Here is a 5,394-nt window from a genome sequence, read left to right as displayed (position 1 = left end):
TTCCGATGTACCCTCACAGGGCTCTGAGTTGGGGGTCAGGGAATTGTTGTCTGAGGGAGAACTTTCAGACTCAGGAAATATGTTACCTCAGACAGATTCGGACGTCGTGCCCTTTAAATTTAAGCTTGAACACCTCCGCCTGTTACTTTGGGATGTTTTAGCGACTCTCGATGATTGTGACCCTATTGTGATACCGCCAGAGAAATTGTGTAAAATGGACAAATATCTAGATGTACCTACTTACATGGATGTTTTTCCGGTCCCTAAAAGAATTTCGGAAATTATAAAAAAGGAATGGGACAGACCGGGTATACTGTTCTCTCCTCCTCCTCCTAATTTCAAGAAAATGTATCACATATCAGACACCATTCGAGACTCTTGGCAGTCGGTCCCTAAGGTGGAGGGAGCTATTTCTACCCTGGCTAAGCGTACAACTATACCTATTGAAGACAGTTGTGCTTTCAAAGACCCTATGGATAAGAAGTTAGAGGGTCTTCTAAAGAATTTATTTATTCATCATGGTTTTCTTTTACAACCTACAGCTTGCATTGTTCCAGTTACTACTGCAGCAGCTTTTTGGTTTGATGCTCTAGAAGAGTCTCTGAAGGGTGGGACCCCTTTAGAGGACATTTTGGATAGAATTAAGGCTCTCAAGCTAGCTAATTCTTTTATTACAGATGCCGCCTTTCAAATTGCTAAATTGACAGCGAAAAATGCAGGATTTGCCATTTTAGCGTGTAGAGCGTTATGGCTAAAATGGTCTGCTGATGTGTCATCAAAATCTAAGCTCTTAGCTATTCCTTTCAAGGGTAAGACCCTATTCGGGCCTGAGTTGAAGGAAATCATTTCTGACATTACTGGTGGTAAAGGTCACGCCCTACCTCAGGATAAGTCTGTTAAGATGAGGGGTAAACAAAATAATTTCCGTTCTTCTCGAAATTTTAAAGGAGTACCCTCTGCTTCCTCTTTCTCCACAAAGCAGGAAGGGAATTTTGCTCAGTCCAAGTCCGTCTGGAGACCCAACCAGGCTTGGAACAAAGGTAAACAAACCAAGAAGCCTGCTGCTGCTGCAAAGACAGCATGAAGGGGCGGCCCCCGATCCAGGACCGGATCTAGTAGGGGGCAGACTTTCTTTCTTTGCCCAGGCTTGGGCAAGAGATGTTCAGGATCCCTGGGCATTGGGAATCGTGACCCACGGGTATCAACTGGAATTCAAGGATTTTCTCCCAAGAGGGAGATTTCTTCTTTCACGATTGTCTGTAGACCAGATAAAAAGAGAGGCGTTCTTACGTTGTGTAAAAGACCTCTCAACTATGGGAGTAATTCGTCCCGTTCCAAGACTGGAACAGGGGCAGGGGTTTTACTCAAATCTTTTCGTGGTTCCCAAAAAAGAGGGAACTTTCAGACCCATTTTAGATCTCAAGTGTCTAAACAAGTTTCTCAGAGTCCCATCGTTCAAGATGGAGACTATCCGAACAATTTTACCAATAATCCAGGAGGGTCAATATATGACTACCGTGGACTTGAAGGATGCATACCTTCATATCCCTATTCACAAGGATCATCATCAGTTCCTAAGGTTTGCCTTCCTGGACAAACATTTTCAGTTCATGGCTCTTCCCTTCGGGTGGGCCACAGCACCCAGGATCTTCACAAAGGTTCTAGGGTCCCTTCTTGCGGTTCTCAGACCGCGGGGCATAGCAGTGGCACCTTATCTGGATGATATTTTGATTCAGGCGTCAACTTATCATCTAACGAAATCTCATACAGACACAGTATTGTCCTTTCTGAGAATTCACGATTAGAAGGTGAACCTAGAAAAGAGTTCACTAGTTCCACGGACAAGGGTTCCCTTCGTGGGAACTCTGATAGACTCGGTAGACATGAAAATATTTCTGACGGAGATCAGAAAATCAAAAATTCTAAATACTTGCCAAGCACTTCAGTCCATTCCTCAGCCATCAGTGGCTCAGTGTATGGAGGTAATTGGTTTAATGGTAGCGGCAATGGACATCATTCCGTTTGCTTGCTTTCATCTCAGACCACTGCAGCTGTGCATGCTCGGACAGTGGAATGGGGACTATGCAAATTTATCTCCTCAGATAAATCTGGATCAAGAGACCAGAGACTCTCTCTTCTTTGGTGGTTGTCGCCGGATCATCTGTCCCAGGGGACCTGTTTCCGCAGCCCCTCGTGGGTGATAGTGACAACGGACGCCAGCCTCCTGGGATGCAGTCTGAAATTCCCTGAGGCTCAGGATGTATGAACTCAGGTGGAGTCTCTACTTCCAATCAATATTCTGGAATTGAGAGCAATATTCAATGCGCTTCAGGCATGGCCTCAGTTGGCTTCGGCCAAATTCATCAGATTCCAGTCAGACAATATCACGACTGTGGCTTATATCAATCATCAGGGGGGAACGAGGAGTTCCTTAGCGATGATAGAAGTATCCAAGATAATTCAATGGGCGGAGGCTTACTCTTGTTATCTGTCGGCAATCTACATCCCAGGAAAAGAGAACTCTGAGGCGGATTTTCTAAGTTGACAGAATTTTCATCCGGGGGAGTGGGAACTCCACCCGGAAGTGTTTGCCTCACTGATTCTCCAATGGGGCAGACCGGAATTGGATCTGATGGCATCTCAACAGAATGCCAAGCTTCCAAGATACAGATCCAGGTCGAGGGATCCTCAGGCCGAACTGATAGATGCCTTGGCAGTGCCTTGGTCGTTCAGCCTAGCTTATGTGTTTCCACTGTTTCCTCTCCTTCCACGCGTGATTGCTCGGATCAAACAAGAGAGAGCTTCGGTAATCATGATTGCGCCTGCGTGGCCACGCAGGACTTGATATGTGGATCTAGTGGACATGTCCTCTCTGCCACCGAGGAAACTTCCTTTGAGACGGGACCTTCTCATTCAAGGACCTTTCCAACATCCAAATCTAAATTCTCTGCAGCTGACTGCGTGGAGATTGAACGCTTGATTTTATCTAAGCGGGGATTCTCAGATTCGGTCATTGATACTTTGATACAGGCACGCAAGCCTGTCACTAGAAAGATCTATCATAAGATATGGCGTAAAAATATCTTTATTGGTGTGAATCCAAGGGCTACTTATGGAGTAACGTTAGGATTCCAAGGATTTTGTCTTTTCTCCAAGAAGGATTGGAGAAAGGGTTATCAGCGAGTTCCTTAAAGGGACAGATTTCTGCTTTGTCAATTTTGCTTCACAAACGTTTGGCAGATGTTCAGTCTTTTTGTCAGGCTCTAACCAGAATTAAGCCTGTATTGAGACCAGTTACTCCTCACTGGAGTTTGAATTTAGTTCTTAGAGTTCTTCAAGGGGTTCCGTTTGAACCCATGCATTCCATAGATATTAAATTGTTATCTTGGAAAGTTTTGTTTTTGGTTGCTATTTCTTCTGCTCGTAGAGTTTCTGAGCTTTCAGCGTTACAATGTGATTCGCCTTATCTTATATTTCATTCTGATAAGGTGGTTTTGCGTACCAAACCTGAATTCCTTCCTAAGGTTGTTTCAAATAAGAATATTAATCAGGAAATTGTTGTTCCTTCCTTGTGTCCTAATCCTTCTTCTAAGAAGGAGCGTCTGTTACATAACTTGGACGTGGTCTGTGCCTTGAAGTTTTACTTACAGGCGACTAAGGATTTCCGTCAATCATCTTCATTGTTTATTCTGGAAAGCGTAGGGGTCAGAAAGCTACAGCTACCTCTCTTTCTTTTTGGCTGAGGAGTATCATGCGCCTGGCATATGAGACTGCTGGACAGCAGACTCCTGAAAGAATTACGACTCATTCTACTAGGGCTGTGGCTTCCACATGGGCTTTTAAAAACAATGCTTCTGTTGAACAGATTTGCAAGGCTGCGACTTGGTCGTCTCTTCATACTTTTTCCAAATTTTACAAATTTGATACTTTTGCTTCTTCTGAGGCTGTTTTTGGGAAAAAGGTTCTTCAAGCAGTGGTGCCTTCCGTTTAGGTCTCTGTCTTGTCCCTCCCTTTCATCCGTGTCCTGTAGCTTTGGTATTGTATCCCACAAGTAAGGATGAAATCCGTGGACTCGTCGTCTCTTGTAGAAGAAAAGTAAATTTATGCTTACCTGATAAATTAATTTCTTCTACGATACGACAAGTCCACGGCCCTCCCTGTCATTTTTCAGACAGACTATATTTTATTATTTGATAACTTCAGTCACCTCTGCACCTTTAGCCTTTCCTTTCTCTTCCTAAACCTTCGGTCGAATGACTGGGGGTGGAGGGAAGGGAGGAGTTATATATACAGCTCTGCTGTGGTGCTCTTTGCCACTTCCTGTTAGCAGGAGGTTAATATCCTACAAGTAAGGATGAAATCCGTGGACTCGTCGTATCGTAGAAGAAATTAATTTATCAGGTAAGCATAAATTTACTTTTCCTGTTCCTGATGCTATTTCTGATGTGATTGCTAAGGAATGGTCTAAGCATGGTACTTCTTTCGTTCCTTCTTCAAGGTTTAAAATGTTGTATCATTTGCCAGTGGTTAAAGGAACACTGAACCCAGATTTTTTTTTTTTTCGTGATTCAGATAGAGCATGAAATTTTAAGCAACTTTCTAATTTACTCCTATTATAAAATTTTCTTCATTCTCTTGGTATCTTTATTTTGAATGTAAGTTTAGATGCCGGCCCATTTTTGGTGAACAACCTTGGTTGTCCTTGCTGATTGGTGGATAAATTCATCCACCAATAAATAAGTGCTGTCCAGAGTTCTGAACCAAAAAAAAAAAAAAAAAAATCTTAGATGCCTTCTTTTTCAAATAAAGATAGCAAGAGAACAAAGAAAAATTGATAATAGGAGTAAATTAGAATGTTGCTTAAAATTGCATGCTCTATCTGAATCACGAAATAAAAAAATTGGGTTCAGTGTGCCTTTAATTTAGAGTTTTGGGAAAAAGTCCCTTAGGTTGATGGGGCTATTTCTACTCTTGCTAAACGTACTACTATTCCTATGGAAGATAGTACCTCTTTTAAGGATACTTTAGATAGGAAGATTAAATCTTATCTAAGGAAAGCTTATTTGCATTCTGGTTATATGCTTAGACCTGTCATTTCTATGGCTGATGTTGCGGCTGCATCAACTTTTTGGTTGGATAGCTTACCAGAACGAGAAGAAGACATTATTTGTTTGCTTCAACATGCTAATCATTTTATCTGTGATGCTATTTTTGATATCATCAAGATTAATGTTAAATATATGTCTTTGGCTATTTTAGCTAGGAGAGCTTTATGGCTCAAATCATGGAATGCTGACATGGTATCTAAATCTAGGTTACTATCTCTTTCATTCCAGGGTAATAATTTATTTGGTTCCCAGTTTGATTCAATTATTTCCACTTACTGGGGGGAAG

Source organism: Bombina bombina, chromosome 12 (genome assembly GCF_027579735.1).
Source record: "Bombina bombina isolate aBomBom1 chromosome 12, aBomBom1.pri, whole genome shotgun sequence".
NCBI classification, from domain to species: Eukaryota; Metazoa; Chordata; class Amphibia; order Anura; family Bombinatoridae; genus Bombina; species Bombina bombina.
This window is presented reverse-complemented; position numbering follows the sequence as displayed.